Source organism: Lepidochelys kempii, chromosome 24 (genome assembly GCF_965140285.1).
Source record: "Lepidochelys kempii isolate rLepKem1 chromosome 24, rLepKem1.hap1, whole genome shotgun sequence".
In the NCBI taxonomy this organism is placed as follows: domain Eukaryota; kingdom Metazoa; phylum Chordata; order Testudines; family Cheloniidae; genus Lepidochelys; species Lepidochelys kempii.
The window spans coordinates 18,681,664-18,703,061 of record NC_136403.1 but is presented as its reverse complement, the minus strand read 5'-3'; the positions used below and the strand labels follow the sequence as shown (position 1 = coordinate 18,703,061).

Sequence of the window (21,398 nt, the reverse complement as noted above, 5' to 3'; positions counted from 1 at the left end):
GCATCCTCCCCTTCTGCTGCGTGCTGGGCTGCAGTGCGCCTCCCTTCAGTAGCCACGGGCTGCTGCTTCTCTTTGGGGGAGATTGCGGGTTAATTTTGTGCATTGGCTGAATAAAGCAAGTTGTGAGGAAAGTACCCCCCTAGCTCCTTATCCCCTGACCGTCGCGTACCGGTCCCCCCCACCCCTATCTGTGCACAAGTGATGCTGGCAGGAAGGGAACCCGGGAGTCCTGACTCCCAGTACCCCACCCTGTAACCCACCAGACCCCACTCCCTTCTGAAAGCCAGGGATAGAGCCCAGGAGTCCTGGCTCCCAAGCCCCCTGCTCTAACCACTGGACCCCTCTCCCCTTGCAGGGCCAGGGAATGGAACCCAGGAGTCCTGCCTAGACCCCCTCCCCCAAGGCAAGGCCCGTGGCTGGGGGAAAGGCACCGGCTGGCTGAGCTCCCCTGGGGAAGGAGGGCTGTGGGAAGGAGAGGCTGTGGCTCACCCAGCTGTCCAGGCGGGCGGGAAAGCCCTGGAGGGGAGAAATGTCCTTCTAGGTTGATTTTGCAGGGCTCAGTTCGTCCCGCTCTCTGGAGCGGCTCCACTGGGTGTGCCGGGCTCAGGGAAGGTGTCAGGAAACAGGGCAGATCCCCCCAACCGGTGGTGCTCTGTGAGCAGATTTCACCCAGCGTGAACTCCTGGATCGCTGCCCCCGTCTGCCCCCGGAGTCACAGCCAGTCCCCTCAGATACTCTCAGACAAGCCGGACTTTGTGAGGAAAGTTCACGTACACCCCAAACCAGCCCACCCAGGTTGTCCCCTGCCCCAGGAGACCGGTCACTTACCCCAGAGCCACGGGACCCCAGATCCTCCACCAAAGGCAACGCTGGCAGCCAGGTCTGTAGGAATCTCGCGAAAGGTTCGTGAGCTAAGGAAAGGGAATGAGGGTCACAAGGGGTTAAAGCAGGTAAAATTCATGCCCGGGTGAGTCGCAGTCTGTAATTCCAAACGGTGGCGGTGAAGGAAGAAACTGCCATTTTCCAAAGTCTTTTCAGGTGCCCCCAGACGGTCTCCAGGGATCCCCGCTTTGCATCCGGTTCCGGTCCCTGTAAGCGTCCAGCCAGCCCAGCGAGGCAGGGTTCCCTCAATCCATCCTTACAGCTTCTTCTCCCAGAGAAGAAGGTGGCAGGGCCCTCACCCACGTGGGCTTTGCCTTCGATGGGGGGAGGGAGGAACGCGGTGGTCTGCACACGCGATGCCCCTGCCTTTGGGGTCAGCACTTTTCTGGTGCTAAAGTTCTTCGTTAGCATCCCTACGGCATTGTCAAGGTTCCTTCCCCACTCTGAACTCTAGGGTACAGATGTGGGGACCTGCATGAAAACCTCCGAAGCTTACTTTTACCAACTTAGGTTAAAACTTCCCCAAGGTACAAGCTATTTTACCCTTTCCCTTGGATTTCCACTGCCACCACCAAACTTTATCTGGGTTCCTGAGAAAACGTAGTTTGGAAACGTCTTTCCCCCCAAAATCCTCCCAACTCTTGCACCCCACTTCCTGGGGAAGGTTTGGTACAAATCCTCACCAATTTGCATAGGTGACCACAGACCCAAACCCTTGGATCTAAGAACAAAGAAAAAGCATTGAGTTTCCTTACAAGAAGACTTTTAATAGAAGTAGAAAAGAATCACCTCTGTAAAATCAGGATGGCAAATACCTTACAGGGGAATTAGATTCAAAACAGAGAGAATGCCTCTAGGCAAAACCTTAAGTTACAAAAAGACACACAGACAGGAATATCCATTCTATTCAGCACAGCTATTTTCTCAGCCATTTAAAGAAATCATAATCTAGCACATACCTAGCTAGATTACTTTTACTAACTTCTAAGAGTCCATTCCTGTTCTGTCCCCGGCAAAAGCATCACACAGACAGACACAGACCCTTTGTTTTTCTCCCTCCTCCCAGCTTTTGAAAGCATCTCATCTCCTCATTGGTCATTTTGGTCAGGTGCCAGCGAGGTTACCTTTAGCTTCTTAACCCTTTACAGGTGAGAGGATTTTTCCTCTGGACAGGAGGGATTATAAAGGGGTTTACACTTCCCTTTATATTTATGACAATAGGTGAAAGTGTTTTGCCACTGGCCATGAGGGATTTTAGAGCTCCAGGGACAGAAAGGTGGTTCCCCTTCCCTTTATATTTATGACAGGTCCGTTCTTATGTTATTTTAAAATATATAAAAGTGTCACGGCCACACTGTGAATGACAAATAGCTTCCTTTCTCATTTCCACTGTGTAATTATAAGATAACTCCACTGGGATATAAATATTGTTCTTACAGTTCAGTGGATAGTACATAGAGCTGCACAAACAAGTCATTGTGTCAGGAAATTTTAGCTCGTACTGACTTCACTAGTGCTTTATATCTGGCCTGTAGTAAAATGAGGCAAACATCAAGATGAGCTGATGTATCACCGTGGAAGACCTGTGTGTACCCCTGGGGTACACGGACCCCTGGCTGAGAACCACTGGTCTCCACGAATGCACAAGGAAATTGGTCTCAAGACACATTGGCATCACCTGATCAGCCAGTGTCACATGCAGGGTTGTGAAATCTCCCATCTCTGGTCCCACCAGGATGTCATGGGGCAGCCCCAGCCCATCCCTTAGGGGTAGGTATTTGCCAACCTTTCCGCAGAGAAGGACCTGGGGATTACAGTGGATGAGAAGCTGGCTATGAGACAGCAGGGTGGCCTTGTTGCCAAGAAGGCCAAAGGCATTTTGAGCTGCATCAGTAGGAGCGTTGCCAGCAGATGGAGGGAAGTGATTGTTCCCCTCTATTCGGCACTGGTGAGGCCACATCTGGAGTACTGGATCCAGTTTTGGGCCCCCCACTACAGAAGGGATGTGGACAAATTGGAGAGAGTCCAGCGGAGGACAACGAAAATGATTAGGGGGCTGGAGCACGTGACTTAGGAGGGGAGGCTGAGGGAACTGGGCTTCTTTCGTCTGCAGAAGAGAAGAGTGAGGGGGAATTTGATAGCATCCTTCAACTACCTGAGGGGGGTTCCAAAGAGGATGGAGCTCGGCAGTTCTCAGTGGTGGCAGATGACAGAACGAGGAGCAATGGTCTCCAGTTGCAGTGGGGGAGGTCTAGGTTGGAGGTCGAGGGGAGGGACGTCATCCACAGGACAGCAACTGGGACCCCAGGGCAGGTCATAGCAGTGAGAGCTCAGCTGCCCGGCCCTGGGGAGCAGCTGGCCGCACGCTGCATGGTGGACGTCTCTTTTTCTTCCATTGGTGGCGGTTGCTACTTCAGGCGGATGGTGGCCAGTGAGGAGCTGGGAAGGCTGGGCTGTGCAGGCCCTGGGGCCCGCCAGCCCCTTCTGTCTGCAGTCCCACCCCTGTTCTGCTCCCTCCCCCGTGGCCCTGCCCCGGTTCCCCCCACAGTCCTGTCCCAGTCCACCCACCCCCTTGCAGCCCCCCCGCTCACGGCCCCAAGACCAGGAAAGATCTGTCCCGCCGCCAACTGGGGGTGAGAGCTCTTCCAGTCCCCGGGCCACAGCCGCAGCTGGGATCCGGGCGCTGGGGCTTCCCCCGCCAACTGGCACTTCTGCCAGGCACCGGGCTTGGGGTGCAGGGGTGCCCATTTTCCAGGGGGCCCCCAATGGGCTGAGGCTGCTGGGCACAGGCCCTGACGGCCCATTGGCTAATCCGCCACCGCTGCACTGCGGGTAGGGGTGCAGGCTCCCCTGGCTGAGCTGCCCTGGCAGGGCAGGGCAGGTGGGGGCAGGGGGCAGGGGGCTCTGTGTGTGGACGGAGCGGGGTTTGGGTTTAAACACGGTTCAGAGCCATGTCCACAGGGAGAGGGGGAAGCCGGCTGGCTTTGAAACAGGGGAGCGTGGCTCCGAACTCGCTTGCAAAGCCACAGGGTGTGACAAGAGGCTCTGGCCCCATAGGGAGCCTGGGGCTGAGCCTTGCCCAGACCTGGGCCAAGGGCATAGCCAGGTAAAGCGGGAACTGCCGGGAGGCTGCGGGGGCCTGGCCCACTGGAAATCCCGGCCCGGGCGTCCCTTTGTCCTAGTGCCTATGGGCCCTGAGAGCCGGGGCTGGAAGGAATCCGGGACAGGCGCTCACCTTCCCAGATCTGCCCGCTGATGGAAATGCACTGGCTGGCACGGCCCTCGCACTGCAGGGTCTCCGTGCTGGAACAGCTGCTCCGACCAGGGGCAATGCAGATCGGGCACCGGCCTCCCGTGTAGACGGTGTTGATGATCGGCCCTGCAAGACCCCCAAAGAGAGGGTTGGTGGGGGTTGACGGGCAGGGCTGAGGACAGGTGCCTTCTCTACTTTGTTACCACTTATTTCTAGCACTGCAATAACTGAGATCAGGGACCTCCTTGTGCCAAGAGCTGCACAGACTCCCCAGAGCAGGGGCCCTGATTGCACTGGGCACTGCATAGATCCCCCCCAGCCTGCTACTGGGGGCCCCCATTGTGCCAGGCACTGCACGCCTCCCTCCCCTGAGATCAGGGTCCCTCCTATGGCACCAGGTGCTACACGGGACCCCACCCTTCTCCAGAAAAGAACCTTTTCCGAACCAGTTTGACACTCAGTCGGAGCCTGGGCCACTGGGAACGAGCAGGGAGGGACGCAGAGACATACAGACAGGAGAGAACCGGGTATTGCAGCTGTTCGTAGAGCAGGTCCGGGATTGAATCTTCACAAAGACCCCATTCCCGAAGAAGAGGGAGATGTTCCTGGGCGTGGCGGAGGATACACAGGACAAGGAATAGCCTGCATTTTCCTTCGCTTCTGGTTAGAAGCAAAACAGTCACAAAAATTATTTACAGATGAAACCAGTGCCCCGAGGGCTGGTGATTCCTGGGAGCCACCTCACCCCTTTTCCTGGCGTCCCAGGCCAGAAGGGCCCATACCCAGCACCTACTCTGACCTGCCGCACAGCCCAGGCTGGAGAAGTCCTCCCTACATTGTGCCCGATCACGTGTATTTGATGAAAGCATCTTCCAGGAGGGCAGCCAGCCTGGCCTGGGGGATGCCGATGGATGCTCCATCCACCACATCCCTAAGGAGCTTGTTAACCACCCTCTCCAGCATGTCTCGCTAAATACTTGTCTGGCACACATCATCATGGTATCTGAACCCTGCGTCATCTTTAATGTATTATCCTCACAGCCACCTTGTGGGATGGGGCAGGGCAGTCACCCGCATTGAACAGATGGGGGAAACTGAGGCACAGATCCTCATCAGGACCTAACTCTTTGAAGCTCTGGGCCTAAGTGGTGTGTCCCAGGTCACACAGGGTGGCTGGCAGAGGGGGGCCTGGAGCCCAGGTGTGCTAAGCCCTTGGCGCGCGTGTCCCGCCCACAGCCAGCAAACGGTCGGTGCGGAGAACGATGGTGGAAAGTCAGCGCCACCCACCTTTGACCAGTGCGTTTGCCTCCCAGACACCGAGGCAGGTGCTGTGACCAGCGGGGCAGGGCTGTGGCTGAGCAGGACAGTTGCTCACAGAATTTCTCCTACACTGGTAACAGGATCTGGTGAGGAGGGAAATAAAGCAGGATTTCCATTTTAATTTCTGGTGCTAGCGTCCCCCTTTTCTCGTCCGGTCCCCGAAGGCCTAGGGTTCGTGGAGGTGGCCTTGGCTGGGTTGATCTCACTCCCCCTGTTAAAGCCAGTGCCTGGGATCGGTGCTGGCAGGGGCAGGGTGCACAGGCCGGTGTCTGCAGCAGTTTGGGGCACAGAGGGATGCGACAAAGTGGGAATTGAGCTCCTATTTCTACGATGCCATGGAGTGCCTCAGTTTCCCTCTGTGCTTTGCAAGGCTGTGCAGGGCCGCCCCTCCATCCATCCCCGACACACCTGTGAGGAAGTGGAAGCGTTCTTAATGTTTCCTCTCAATAGTGTGGGGGTGCCTCAGTTTCCCCTAGGCAGTTCTTAAGTATCTAGGGGGTGGGATAAGGGTGTATGATCCTTGCAGAGCCCGAGAGGGCAGGTGTGTGCAGGGGTCTGGACACAGAGAATGGCCGACACCCTGTTTCCTGGCCACTGATGGCCTGGGCCCTTCCCCCCTGCAAGGTGAGAGCTAAAGGGTTGGAGAACAAAGGAATCAGGTGATCTCCTGGCCCGGGAAAGGGACAAAGCCCAGAGGAGGAGGGGCTGGAGGGAGTTTCAGTTTGGGGCTGGCTGGGGAGTGGAGTGAAGTGCAGACGGGGTTGTCTGGCTCACTGCCCCCCAAAATGGACCCGGCTGAGGGGTCCTGTTCTCTGCACCCACAAGCTCTGTTTTAGACCATGTTCCTGTTGTCTAATAAACCTTCTGTTTAATTGGCTAGCGGAGAGTCCCGTCTGACTGTGGAGTTGGGGGACAGGACCCTCTGGCTTCCCCAGGACCCCGCCTGGGCAGACTCACTGTGAGAAGCGCACGGAGGGGCAGAGGAGGCTGAATGCTCCGAGGTCAGACCCAGGAAGGTGGAAGCTGGGCAAGCTGTGTGTCCTGCAGACAGGCTGCTCCCAGAGAGGAGACTTCCCCAGAGTCCTGCCTGGCTTCGTAGGGAGCAGGTCCAGAGCATAGCCCGGGGACTCCCTGACAACACCCATCCTTCCGTCCGTCCATCCTCCTACACGTCCACCCTTCCCCCCACACACCCATCCATCCATTCCCCTACGAGACTGTCTGTCCATCTATCCATCTGCCTTCACGCCTGTCCATCCATTCCCCTACACACCTGTCAAGGTTCCTTCCCCACTCTGAACTCTAGGGTACAGACGCGGGGACCTGCATGAAAACCTCCTAAGCTTACTTTTACCAGCTTAGGTGAAAACTTCCCCAAGGTACAAATTAATTTTACGCGTTGCCCTTGGATTTCCACTGCCACTACCAAACTTTATCTGGGTTTACTGGGGAACGTAGTTTGGACACGTCTTTCCCCCAAAATCCTCCCAACCCTTGCACTCCACTTCCTGGGGAAGGTTTGGTAAAAATCCTCACCAATTTGCATAGGTGACCACAGACCCAAACCCTTGGATCTTAGAATGATGAAAAAGCATTCAGTTTTCTTACAAGAAAACTTTTAATAGAAGTAAAGGAATCACCTCTGGAAAATCAGGATGGTAGATACCCGACAAGGTAATTAGATTAAAAACATAGAGAATCCCTCTAGGCAAAACCTTAAGTTACAAAAAAGACACACAGACAAGAATAGTCATTCGATTCAGCACAGCTCTTTTCTCAGACATTTAAAGAAATCATAAACTAACACATAGCTAGCTAGATTACTTACTAAAAGTTCAAGGACTCCATTCCTGTTCTGTCCCCAGCAAAAGCAGCATACAGAGAGACCCAGACCCTTTGTTTTTCTCCCTCCTCCCAGCTTTGGAAAGTATTTTGTCTCCTCATAGGTCATTTTGGTCAGGTGCCAGTGAGGTTACCTTTAGCTTCTTAACCCTTTACAGGTGAGAGAATTTTTCCTCTGGCTGGGAGGGATTTTAAAGGGGTTTACCCTTCCCTTTATATTTATGACAAAGGCCAATGTCATATTGGGCTGCATTAGTTGGAGTGATGCCAGAAGATCGAGGGAAGTGATTATTCCCCTCTATTCGGCATTGGTGAGGCCACTTCTGGAGTACTGGGTCCCGTTTTGGGCCCCCCACTACAGAAGGGGTGTGGACAAATTGGAGAGAGGCCAGCAGAGGGCAAGGAAAATGATTAGGGGGCTGGGGCACGTGACTTTGGAGGGGAGGCTGAGGGAACTGGGCTTCTTTTGTCTGCAGAAGAGCAGAGTGAGGGGGGATTTGATAGCAGTCTTCAACTACCTTAGGGGGGCTCCAAAGAGGGTGGTGCTTGGCTGTTCTCAGTGGTAGTAAATGAGACAACGAGGAGCAATGGTCTCCAGTTGCAGTGGGGGAGGTCTAGGCTGGAGATCAGGAAACACTATTTCAATAGGAGGGTGGTGAAGCGCTGCACTGGGTTCCCTAGGGAGGGGGTGGAATCTCCATCCTTTGAGGTGTTTAAGGCCCAGCTTGACACAGCTCTGGCTGGGATGAATTAGTTGGGGTTGGTCCTGCTTTGAGCAGGGTTTGGACTAGATGACCTCCTGAGCTCTCTTCCAACCCTGATCTTCTATGGTTCTCTGATTCTCTGAACCTGCCTGCCATACCCACAGCCAGCTGCTTCATCGCTGCTCTGGTCACAGCAGAAAATGCCCGGCCACCATGTGGGCGCCCCAACCCCTCTGCCTGCTGTCTGCTCACCTGGTCACAGGGGAGTCCCATCCGCCCCTAGGCACAGGGAGCCGAGCACCGATGAGGAGCAGGAAACATTTGGAAATCACAGACAATTCTCAGGAGGCAGGAAAACCATCCCCCACCCTTGTCATCCTACTTGTAAATGTTCCCCTGCCCCCTGCGCTGAGATTCCTGCCAGGACTCCTGGGATCATTCCCCGGCTCTGGGAGGGAGTGGGGGGGTCTCTTCTGGGGTGTATGTACCCCACGCTGGCCCAAGGAGTGCAGGGAGAAAAGGGCCGAGCAGCAGAGAGGGTTTTGCAGATTCCTGGGCACAGGGACTAGCGTGAGGGCCGCGCTGAGCTGGGTGAGCCGGGACCGTGCCCTGCTTGGCCAGGAGGGGACACTGTTGCACCATCGCACTGACTCACGTGGTCTCATTTCTGGGAGCCAGGACTCCTGGGTTCTATCCCCAGGTCAGGGAGGGGGTGGGTCTAGAATAGGCTGGAAGCCAGCAGCAATTAGGACTCCTTGCTTAAAAGAACAGGAGTACTTGTGGCAACTTAGAGACTACTCTGAGATAGCGCGTTTGTTAGTCTCTAAGGTGCCACAAGTACTCCCGTCCTTTCTGGGGATACAGACTAACACGGCTGCTACTCTGAAATCTGACTCCTTGGCTGTATTCGTGGCTCTGAGTCTGACACCGCCTCTTTCTGCCTCAGTTTCCCTGTTTATAAGATTGGGGATAATGTTCCCTTCCTCCCACCTGGGACCCTGGCAAAAGCGGGAGAAGGCATTTGGAGGTTGAAGTGATGTTTCCAGAGGAAAGCTCTGGAAAAAACCAAAGTGGATGAAGTGGTTTTCTTTCTCTCCTCCTTCAATTAAAAACTTATGTTCACTGACTGAACTGTAACTCTCCCAAGCTCTAGACAGGAAAGAGTTAACGATCATGGGATCTCTTCAGCCAGTCCAGAATTTTTGCATGCATGATGGAGGTGTGAAGGCATCAGTGGCAAGGGTGAACTTGGCCAATCAAATTCGGAAGAAGGGAGTTTACAGGACAGGATGGTCCCAGCTTTGGAGTGGACACTTTTCTGGTGCTAAAGTTCTTCATTAGCATCGCCGGGCGTCTTTGCTGGGTCAGTGAGTCCCAGGGCTGTGCTCAGGGTGAATGGTTGTTATTCCATTAAACAGGAGACAGGAAAGGAAATCCATACGATGGTCCATTGGTTTTCATGAAATCGAAACTCCAAACACAGTGTTCTACCTTTGCCATGCCTTTGATCTAGGCCAGTGACACTCGACCTTTCCAGACAGCTGTACCCCTTGCAGCAGTCTGATGTGTCTTGGGTACCCCAAGTTTCCCCTCACTTAAAAACGACTTGCTCACAAAAACATCCATAAAAATGGACAATGTCACGGCCACACTGCTGCTGACAAATTGCTTCCTTTCTCATTTCCACCATTACAAAATAACTCGGCTGGAATGCAGTATGTCAAGTTTCCTTCCCCACTCTGAACTCTAGGGTACAGATGTGGGGACATGCATGAAAACCTCCTAAGCTTACTTTCACCAGCTTAGGTTAAAACTTCCCCAAGGTACAAATTAATTTTATCCTTTGCCCCTGGATTTCCACTGCCACCACCAAACTTTAACTGGGTTTACTGGGAAACGTAGTTTGGACATGTCTTTCCCCCCAAAATCCTCCCAACCTTTGCACCCCACTTCCTGGGGAAGGTTTGGTAAAAATCCTCACCAATTGCATAGGTGACCACAGACCCACACCCTTGGATCTTAGAACGATGAAAAAGCATTCAGTTTCCTTACAAGAAGACCTTTAATAGAAGTAAAGGAATCACCTCTGGAAAATCAGGAAGGTAGATACTTTACAGGGTAATTAGAATCATAGAATCATAGAATATCAGGGTTGGAAGGGACCTCAGGAGGTCATCTAGTCCAACCCCCTGCTCAAAGCAGGACCAATCCCCAATTAAATCATCCCAGCCAGGGCTTTCTCAAGCCCGACCTTAAAAACTTCTGAGGAAGGAGATTCTACCACCTCCCTAGGTAACACATTCCAGTGTTTCACCACCCTCCTAGTGAAAAAGTTTTTCCTAATATCCAACCTAAACCTCCCCCACTGCAACTTGAGACCATTACTCCTTGTCCTGTCCTCTTCCACCACTGAGAATTGTCTAGAACCATTCACTCTGGAACCACCTCTCAGGAAGTTGAAAGCAGCTATCAAATCCCCCCTCATTCTTCTCTTCTGCAGACGAAACAATCCCAGTTCCCTCAGCCTCTCCTCATAAGTCATGTGTTCCAGACCCCTAATCATTTTTGTTGCCCTTCGCTGGACTCTCTCCAATTTATCCACATCCTTCTTGTAGTGTGGGGCCCAAAACTGGACACTGTACTCCAGATGAGGCCTCACCAATGTCGAATAGAGGGGGACGATCACGTCCCTCAATCTGCTCGCTATGCCCCTACTTATACATCCCAAAATGCCATTGGCCTTCTTGGCAACAAGGGCACACTGCTGACTCATATCCAGCTTCTCGTCCACTGTCACCCCTAGGTCCTTTCCCGCAGAACTGCTGCCTAGCCATTCAGTCCCTAGTCTGTAGCGGTGCATTGGGTTCTTCCGTCCTAAGTGCAGGACCCTGCACTTATCCTTATTGAACCTGATCAGATTTCTTTTGGCCCAATCCTCCAATTTGTCTAGGTCCCTCTGTATCCTATCCCTGCCCTCCAGAGTATCTACCACTCCTCCTAGTTTAGTATCATCCGCAAATTTGCTGAGGGTGCAATCCACACCATCCTCCAGATCATTTATGAAGATATTGAACAAAACCGGCCCCAGGACCGACCCCTGGGGCACTCCACTTGATACCGGCTGCCAACTAGACATGGAGCCATTGATCACTGCCCGTTGAGCCCGACAATCTAGCCAACTTTCTACCCACCTTATAGTGCATTCATCCAGCCCTTACTTCTTTAACTTGCTGACAAGAATACTGTGGGAGACGGTGTCAAAAGCTTTGCTAAAGTCAAGAAACAATACATCCACTGCTTTCCCTTCATCCACAGAACCAGTAGTCTCATCATAGAAGGCGATTAGATTAGTCAGGCATGACCTTCCCTTGGTGAATCCGTGCTGACTGTTCCTGATCACTTTCCTCTCATGTAAGTGCTTCAGGATTGATTCTTTGAGGACCTGCTCCATGATTTTTCCAGGGACTGAGTTGAGGCTGACTGGCCTGTAGTGCCCAGGATCCTCCTTCTTCCCTTTTTTAAAGATTGGCACTACATTAGCCTTTTTCCAGTCATCCGGGACTTCCCCCGTTCGCCACGAGTTTTCAAAGATAATGGCCAATGGCTCTGCAATCACAGACTGGCGCCAATTCCTTCAGCACTCTCGGATGCAACTCGTCCGGCCCCATGGACTTGTGCACGTCCAGCTTTTCTAAATAGTCCCTAACCGCCTCTATCTCCACAGAGGGCTGGCCATCTACTCCCCATGCTGTGATGCCCATTGCAGCAGTCTGGGAGCTGACCTTGTTTGTGAAGACAGAGGCAAAAAAAGCATTGAGTACATTAGCTTTTTCCACATCCGCTGTCACTAGGTTGCCTCCCTCATTCATTAAGGGGCCCACACTTTCCTTGGCTTTCTTCTTGTTGCCAACATACCTGAAGAAACCCTTCTTGTTACTCTTAACATCTCTGGCTAGCTGCAGCTCCAGGTGCGATTTGGCCCTCCTGATTTCATTCCTACATGCCCGAGCAATATTTTTATACTCTTCCCTGGTCATATGTCCAACCTTCCACTTCTTGTAAGCTTCTTTTTTATGTTTAAGATCCGCTAGGATTTCACCATTAAGCCAAGCTGGTCGCCTGCCATACTTACTATTCTTTCGACACATCAGGATGGTTTGTCCCTGTAACCTCAACAGGGATTCCTTGAAATACAGCCAGCTCTCCTGGACTCCTTTCCCCTTCATGTTAGTCCCCCAGGGGATCCTACCCATCCGTTCCCTGAGGGAGTCGAAGTCTGCTTTCCTGAAGTCAACAAAAATGATTAGGGGACTGGAACACATGAGTTATGAGGAGAGGCTGAGGGAGCTGGGATTGTTTAGCCTGCAGAAGAGAAGAATGAGGGGGGATTTGATAGCTGCTTTCAACTACCTGAAAGGGGGTTCCAAAGAGGATGGCTCTACACTGTTCTCAATGGTAGCAGATGAGAGAACGAGGAGTAATGGTCTCAAGTTGCAGTGGGGGAGGTTTAGATTGGATATTAGGAAAAACTTTTTCACTAAGAGGGTGGTGAAACACTGGAATGCATTACCTAGGGAGGTGGTAGAATCTCCTTCCTTAGAGGTTTTTAAGGTCAGGCTTGACAAAGCCCTGGCTGGGATGATTTAACTGGGAATTGGTCCTGCTTTGAGCAGGGGGTTGGACTAGATGACCTTCTGGGGTCCCTTCCAACCCTGATATTCTATGATTCTATGATTCTAAGTCCAGGGTCCGTATCCTGCTGCTTACCTTTCTTCCCTGTGTCAGGATCCTGAACTCAACCAACTCATGTTCACTACCTCCCAGATTCCCATCCACTTTTGCTTCCCCCACTAATTCTTCCCAGTTTGTGAGCAGCAGGTCAAGAAAAGCACCCCCCCTAGTTGGCTCCTCTAGCACTTGCACCAGGAAATTGTCCCCTACGCTTTCCAAAAACTTCCTGGATTGTCTATGCACCGCTGTATTGCTCTCCCAGCAGATATCAGGAAAATTAAAGTCACCCATGAGAACCAGGGCGTGCGATTTAGTAGCTTCTGCGAGTTGCCGGAAGAAAGCCTCATCTACCTCATCCCCCTGGTCCGGTGGTCTATAGCAGACTCCCACCACTACATCACTCTTGTTGCTCACACTTCTAAACTTAATCCAGAGACACTCAGGTTTTTCTGCAGTTTCATACCGGAGTTCTGAGCAGTCATACTGCTCCCTTCCATACAGTGCTACTCCCCCACCTTTTCTACCCTGCCTGTCCTTCCTGAACAATTTATAACCATCCATGACAGTACTCCAGTCATGTGAGTTATCCCACCAAGTCTCTGTTATTCCAATCATGTCATAATTCCTTGAAATCACCAGGACCTCCAGTTCTCCCTGCTTGTTTCCAAGGCTTTGTGCATTCGTATATAAGCACTTGAGATAACCTGCTGATCGCCCCTCATTCTCAGTATGAGGCAGAAGCCCTCCCCTGACAGACATTCCTGCCTGTGCTTCCTCCCGGTATCCCACTTTCCCACTTACCTCAGGGCTTTGGTCTCCTTCCCCCGGTGAACCAAATTTAAAGCCCTCCTCACTAGGTTAGCCAGGCTGCTCGCAAAGATACTCTTCCCTCTCTTCGTAAGATGGAGCCCGTCTCTGCCCAGCACTCCTCCTTCATGGAACACCATCCCATGGTCAAAGAATCCAAAGCCTTCTCTCCGACACCACCTGCGTAGCCATTCGTTGACTTCCATGATTCGACGGTCCCGAACCAGGCCTTTTCCTTCCACGGGGAGGATGGACGAGAACACCACTTGCGCCTCAAACTCCTTTATCCTTCTTCCCAGAGCCACGTAGTCCGTAGTGATCTGCTCAAGGTCATTCTTGGCAGTATCATTGGTGCCCACATGGAGAAGCAGGAAGGGGTAGCGATCCGAGGGCTTGATGAGTCTCGGCAGTCTCTACGTCACATCGCAAATCTTAGCCCCCAGCAAGCAGCAGACTTCTCGGTTTTCCCGGTCAGGGCGGCAGAGAGATGACTCAGAACCCCGGAGTAGAGAGTCCCCGACCACCACCACCCGCCAAGCTTAGGTTAAAACTTCCCCAAGGTAGAAATTAATTTTACCCTTTGCCCTTGGATTTCCACTGCCACCAACAAATTTTATCTGTGTTTACTGGGGAACGTAGCTTGGACACGTCTTTCCCCCCAAATCCTCCAAACACTTGCACCCCACTTCCTGGGGAAGGTTTGGTAAAAATCCTCACCAATTTGTATAGGTGATCACAGACCCAAACCCTTGGATCTTAGAACGATGAAAAAGCATTCAGTTTCCTTAAAAAGAAGACTTTTAATAGAAGTAGAAAAGAATCACCTCTGTAAAATCAGGATGGCAAATACCTTACAGGGGAATTAGATTCAAAACAGAGAGAATGCCTCTAGGCAAAACCTTAAATTACAAAAAGACACACAGACAGGAATATCCATTCTATTCAGCACAGCTATTTTCTCAGCCATTTAAAGAAATCATAAGCTAACACATACCTAGCTAGATTACTTACTAAGTTCTAAGAGTCCATTCCTGTTCTGTCCCCAGCAAAAGCATCACACAGACAGACACAGACCCTTTGTTTTTTCTCTTTCCTCCCAGCCTTTGAAAGTATCTTATCTCCTCATTGGTCATTTTGGTCAGGTGCCAGCGAGGTTACCTTTAGCTTCTTAACCCTTTACAGGTGAGAGGATTTTTTCCTCTGGAGAGGAGGGATTATAAAGGAGTTTACCCTTCCCTTTCTATTTATGACAACAGGTGAAAGTGTTTTGCCACGGGGCAAGGGGGATTTTATAGCACCGGGGACAGAAAGGTGGTTCCCCTTCCCTTTATATTTATGACAGCTCCTTTCTTATGTTATTCTAAAAATACATAAGTGTTACGGCCACATTGTGACTGACAAATAGCTTCCTTTCTCAGTTCCACCATGTAATTATAAAATAACTCCACTGGGATATAAATATTGCTCTTACAGTTCAGTGGATAGTACATAGAGCTGCACAAACAAGTCATTGTGTCAGGAAATTTTAGCTCGTACTGACTTCACTAGTGCTTTATATCTGGCCTGTTGTAAAACGAGGCAAACATCAAGATAAGCTGATGTACCCCCTGAAGACCTGTGTGTACCCCTGGAGTACACAGACCCCTGGCTGAGAACCACAGATCTCCACTAACGCACAAGGGAATTGGCCTCAAGACACATTGCATCACCTGATCAGCCAAAATCACATGCAGGGCTGTGAAATCTCCCATCTCCGGGTCCACCAGGATGTCATGGGGCAGCCCCAGCCGATCCCCTAGAGGGCAGGTATTTGCCAACCTGCCGGATAAAACCACAGCCAGATGCTTCCTCGCTGTTCTGCTCACTACAGCTAACATCCTGGCACCATGTGGGTGGCTCTGCCCCTCTGTCTGCTGTCCGCTCTCCTGGCCACAGGTGAGTCCCGTCCGTCCCCGGGCACAGGGAGCCGGGTGGTGGGGTCGGGAATTCACTTGGGGAACGTGCCGCTGTGGATGGCGGATTCTGGGGTCAGGATGGAATTTGTGGGTAAAACCAGCAAGAGGAAAACCCGGTGCCACGTCCCCCGGCTGACTCGGGGAGAGGAGGGATTGGAGCCTGGGACGCCCACAGCCCACGCTAGGGCCTGGCCAGCGGGTCTGAGTCCGTCTGTCCTTCCTTCTTCTCGTTCCTCCTCCATCTCTCGCCCGAGCTTGGGGTGATCCCGATGAGGAGCAGCTCCCCCGTCCACATGTCATCCTGCCTAGAAATGTTCCCCTGCCTGTCAGCGCTGAGATTCCTGCCAGGACTCCTGGCTTCATTCCCCGGGTTTGAAAGGGGAATGGGGGTGCAAAGGGGGGGGGCTGGGAGCCAGGACTTCTGGGCTCATTCCCCAGCTGTAGAAGCGGGCTGGGGTGTAGTGAGTTTGAGCAGAGATGGCTACAAATCAGGACTCCCGGGCTCTGTCCGTGGCTCTGAAAGAGGAGTGGGATCTCGTGGGTTAGAGTGGGCTGGGAGTCAGGAGTGAGGACTTCTCAGCTGTCTTCTTGGTTTTAACCCTAAATTGAACACATCTTTTTTCTACCTCAGTTTCCATATTTCTTTGATAGGGATAATATAACTTTGCAACCATCTAGGGACATAGAAGGGCAGGGGAAGGTGTTCTGAGGTTTAATTGATGTTTCCACATGAAAGCTCTAAAAAAACCAAAGTGGGAAAATCTTCCTTTCTTTCTCTCTTTCTTAAAACTACCTTATGCTCACGTAATGAATTTAAAGGCCCCCATGCTCTGGAGAGGAAAGAGTTCATGCTCCTGGGATCGCTGGCTGGAGACGAACAGCCATCAATCCAAAGGCTTAACAAGCGTCAATTGTATTCTGAAGAAGAGAATTGGCAGGATCAGCGATGAAAAGTGGGCTGAAGTCGAGTGTGGCTGAGCTGATGTAACTCTGAGAGGCAGAGGCCTGGAGCAGAGAGTGACGGCGGGGTGTGGTGTGTGTGTGAGAAAGGTTCACCACAAAGCCAGGCAGAAACCCCTCTTCAGAACAGCCGAATTCTTGTTTTTCTGTCTACACAGACGTTTGGGGTTTGTTCGCAGGCACAAGCTGCAGCCCAGATAGCCACGTCAGCAGGTGAAAATGTATTCTAGCCACAGACACTCAGGCAGCAAACAGACTTGTCTGTGGTTTTGAGTACGATACAAATGACCAGCTAGCAAGATGCCTTTCCCCATCTGGAGAGTTAAATGGAACTGGGCAGAACTGCTGCAAAAGCAGGTGGCATTTCTCCAAGATCTGCCTGCCCACACGTTCAGTGAGGAGGCATTGGTGGTAACAACTCCCACAGCGCCACCTCTTGGTTCCTGGTGGTATTTCGCCCACGGGCACTGCCTGAGGAGGGGTGGGGAGCCGCGGTTTGTACTGAGAAGGGATTTTTCCAACCTCCAGGGAGCACCCTGCAATGCGAGGTGTGTGCGTCCAGAGAGCAATTGTGCTCCGGCCCCCTGCAGCCCTGCGCCCTCTCGGAAGCGACCTGCGTCACTGTCGTGGCAGAGATGAGGCTGGGTGAGTGAAAGAAGATTCCTACTAAGTGTAGACACCATTGTCCTCCTGAAGCCAGGGGTCGAACCCAGGAATCCTGGCTCCCAGCCCCTGCCCCTACTCTAATCAATAGTCTCCGCTCCTCTCCAGGAGCAGGGACTGCTCCGTCTGGAATGATAATGTCATAGACGGGGGATGGGATGAGAAGGGAATTGCAGTGGGTGACTGTGGGGCCTGGATCAGAAGGAGAGAGGATTTTATCGGCGGTCGGAGGGGAGATGAGATTAGTTGGGGGTGGGGTGGATGGAACAAAATGGGAGGATGAAGAAGCTGGGGGTCCACTGGGGAGCTGAGAGGTGATGCTCTGTTTCCCTTCCACAGAGGGATCCTCCTTCTCCTACACGGGTAAATCGTGCCTGGAGCCCAAGAACTGTGAGCCCGGCCACTTCTCGCTGACCTACGCGCACAATGTCACCGTGCGGGCGAACATCGCCTGCTGTGACACCGACGGCTGCAACGCCGGGGCCATCCCAGGTGTGTGTCTGCTGCAAACCTAGAGCCCTGCTCCGGCCATACCTGCCTGGAGAGTACCCAGGAGTCCTGGCTCCCAGCCCAAAGCCCCCATTCCTAACCACTAGACCCCACTCCCTTCCCCGAGCTGGGATTGAGCCCAATGTGTGGTGACTCCCCACCCTTGGCTGATTGTGTGTGTCTGACTGTTCTCAGTGCCAACTGTGAGCTCCGTCCCCAACGGCCGGCAGTGCCAGTCGTTCCTCAGAGTGGGGCCATATAACTGGAACGAGAAGGATGTCTTGGCCTGCACCGGCGCCGAGGACCATTGTGTTGAGGATTATGGGGTGTTAACACTGGGTAAGTCCTCCAGATGCGGGCGGGGTCTGAACACAGAGTACGAGGTGGAGCCCAGGTGTCCTGGCTCAGTCCCAGCCCCCCTTCCTCTGACCCACTAGACTCCATTCCCCTGGCAGAGTTGCAGAGAGAATCCAGGAGTCCTACTTGCCGAGATGCCAAAGGAGCACCCAAGGAGGATAAGGCCACTGCGGAGAAACTAAATGAATTCTCTGCATCAGTCTTCACGGCTGAGGCTGGGAGGGAGATTCCCAAACCGGAGCCATTCTGCTTTGGTGACAAATCTGAGGAACTGTCCCAGATTGAGGAGTCATTACAGGAGTTTTTGCAAGAAATTGATAAATTAAACAGTAATAAGTCACCAGGACCAGATGGGTTTCACCCAAGAGTTCGGAAGGAACTCAAATGTCAAATTACAGAACTACTAACTGTGGTTTGTAACCTACCATTTAAATCAGCTTCTGTCTCAACTGGCTGGAGGACAGCTAATGACACGCCTGTTTCGAAAAAGGGCTCCAGAGGTGATCCCGGCAACTACAGGCCAATAAGTTTGACTTCAGTACAGGGCAAAGTCATTGAAACTAGAGGAAAGAAGAGAACTGTCAGCCACATAGATGAACATAATTTGTTGTGGAAGGATCAACATGGTTTTGGTAAAGGGAAATCACGCCTCACCAGTGTACTAGAATTCTCTGAGGGGGTCAACAAGAGTGTGGACAAGGGGGATCCCATGGATATAGTGTACTTAGATTTTCAGAAAGCGTCCCTCACCAAAGGCTCTTAAGCAAAGTGAGCTGTCATGGGATAAAATCCTCTCATGGCTCAGTAACTGGTTAAAAGATAGGGAAAAAAGGGTAGAAAGAAATGGTCAGTTTTCAGAAGGGAGAGAGGTAAATAGTGGGAGTCCCCCAGGGATCTGCACTGGGCCCAGTCCTATTCACCATATTCCGAAATGTTCTGGAAAAAGGGGTAAATAGTGAGGTGGCAAAATTTGCAGAAGATACAAAGCTACTCAAGATAGTGAAGTCCAAAGCAGACTGCGAAGAGGTACTAAAGGGTCTCTCAGAACTGGGTGACTGGGCAACAAAATGGCAGAGGAAATTCAGTGTTGATAAATGCAAAGTAATGCACATGGGCAAACGTAATCCCAAGTAGACATACACAATAATGGGTCGAATTTACCACTCAAGAAAGATCTTGGAGTCACTGTGGAGTGTTCTCTGAAATCATCCACTCCATGTGCAGCGGCCGTCAAAAAAGCAAACAGAATGCTGGGAATCATTCATAAAGGGACAGAGAATAGGACAGAGATCTAACCCCAAAGATCGTGTTGCCTCAATATAAATCCATGGGACGCCCACAGCTTGAACACTGCGGACGGATGTGGTCGCCCTGTCTCAAAAAAGATCTATTGGAATTGGAAAGGCTTCAGAAAATGCCAACCAAAATGATGAGGGGGATGGATTGGCTGCCATATGAGGAGAGATTAATAAGAGTGGGACTCTTCACCTTGGAAATGAAACGGCTAAGGGGGGATATGATCGAGGTCTAAAGAAGGTTGAAGGGTGTGGAGGAAGGAAATAAGGAAGTGTTATTTACTCCTCCTAAAATAAGAACGAGGGGTCACCACAGGCAGCAGGTATAAAATAAACCAAAGGAAGTACTGCTTCACACAATGCACTAGAAACCTGTGGAACTTATTGCCGGGGAAAGTTGTGAAGGCGCAGACTATAACAGGGTTCAAACAGGAACTAGAGAAGTTGTTGGAGGACAGGTCCATCTGTGGCTATTAGCCAGGATGGGCAGGGAAGGTGGCCCTAGTCTCTGTTTGCCAGGAGCTGGGAATGGGCGACAGGGTATGGATCAGTGGATGATTCCCTGTTCTGTTCATTCCCTCTGGGGCACCTGGCATTGGCCAGAGGATACTGGGCTAGATGGACCTTTGGGGTGACCCAGGGGGGCCGTTCCTCTGTTATGTTCTCACGTTGTTCCAGGCCCCCTGCTCTGAGCACTAGACCCCACTGTGCCTGCAGAGCCGGGTGAAGTCCTGCTGGGAGGGACCTCATGGAGGTCGGGTGGGGGGGGGGGGAATTGGGAGCCTCCGATCACGTCTCTCCCCTGTCCAGGTGACATCAAACTGAGGATGATTGCGGCTGGATGTGGCTCCCCTGGCGCCTGTGTGAAGAGAGCGTTGGTGAAGAAATACGCCAAGGGCGTGCCGGAGATCCCGAGGCAGGCCAAGTGCTACCCAGCTCCCAGGGCCGGTGGAGGCATCGGGGAGCCCTGAGCCCCGGCCTGGCATCCTCCCCTTCTGCTGCGTGCCGGGCTGCAGTGCACCTCCCTTCAGCAGCCACAGGCTGCTGCTTCTCTTTGGGGGAGATTGCGGGTTCCTTTTGTGCATTGGCTGAATAAAGCGAGTTGTGGGGAAAGTACCCCCCTAGCTCCTTGTCCCCTGACTGTCCCGTACTGGGCCCCCCCCCGCCCCTATCTGTGCACAAGTGATGCTGGCAGGAAGAAAACCCGGGAGTCCTGACTCCCAGTACCCCACCCTGTAACCCACCAGACCATACTCCCTTCTGAAAGCCAGGGATAGAGCCCAGGAGTCCTGGCTCCCAAGCCCCCTGCTCTAACCACTGGACCCCTCTCCCCTTGCAGGGCCAGGGAATGGAACCCAGGAGTCCTGCCTGGACCCCCTCCCGGAAGGCAAGGCCCATGGCTGGGGGAAAGGCACCAGCTGGCTGAGCTCCCCTGGGGAAGGAGGGCTGTGGGAAGGAGAGGCCGTGGCTCACCCAGCTGTCCAGGCGGGCGGGAATGCCCTGGAGGGGAGAAATGTCCTTCTAGGTTGATTTTGCAGGGCTCAGTTCGTCCCGCTCTCTGGAGCGGCTCCACTGGGAGTGCCGGGCTCAGGGAAGGTGTCAGGAAACAGGGCAGATCCCCCCAACCGGTGGTGCTCTGTGAGCAGATTTCACCCAGCGTGAACTCCTGGATCGCTGCCCCCGGAGTCACAGCCAGTCCCCTCAGATACTCTCAGACAAGCCGGACTTTGTGAGGAAAGGTCACGTACACCCCAAACCAGCCCACCCAGGTTGTTCCCAGCCCCAGGAGACCGGTCACTTACCCCAGAGCCACGGGACCCCAGATCCTCCACCAAAGGCAACGCTGGCAGCCAGGTCTGTAGGAAACTCGCTAAAGGTTTGTGAGCTAAGGAAAGGGAATGAGGGTCACAAGGGGTTAAAGCAGGTAAAATTCATGCCCGGGTGAGTTGCAGTCTGTAATTCCAAACAGTGGCGGTGATGGAAGAACCTGCCATTCTCCCAAGTCTTTTCAGGTGCCCCCAATCCGTCTCCAGGGATCCCCGCTTTGCATCCGGTTCCGGTCCCTGTAAGAGTCCAGCCAGCCCAGCGAGGCAGGATCCTTCCCTGAATCCATCCTTACAGCTTCTTCTCCCAGAGAACA

General features: G+C 52.6%; 1 pseudogene; it reads left to right on the top strand.

Moving 5' to 3' along the window:
- The first annotated feature begins 15,380 nt into the window (after positions 1-15,380).
- On the top strand, positions 15,381-20,229 carry LOC140902796 (phospholipase A2 inhibitor and Ly6/PLAUR domain-containing protein-like; annotated as a pseudogene).
- Positions 20,230-21,398: the final 1,169 nt, after the last annotated feature.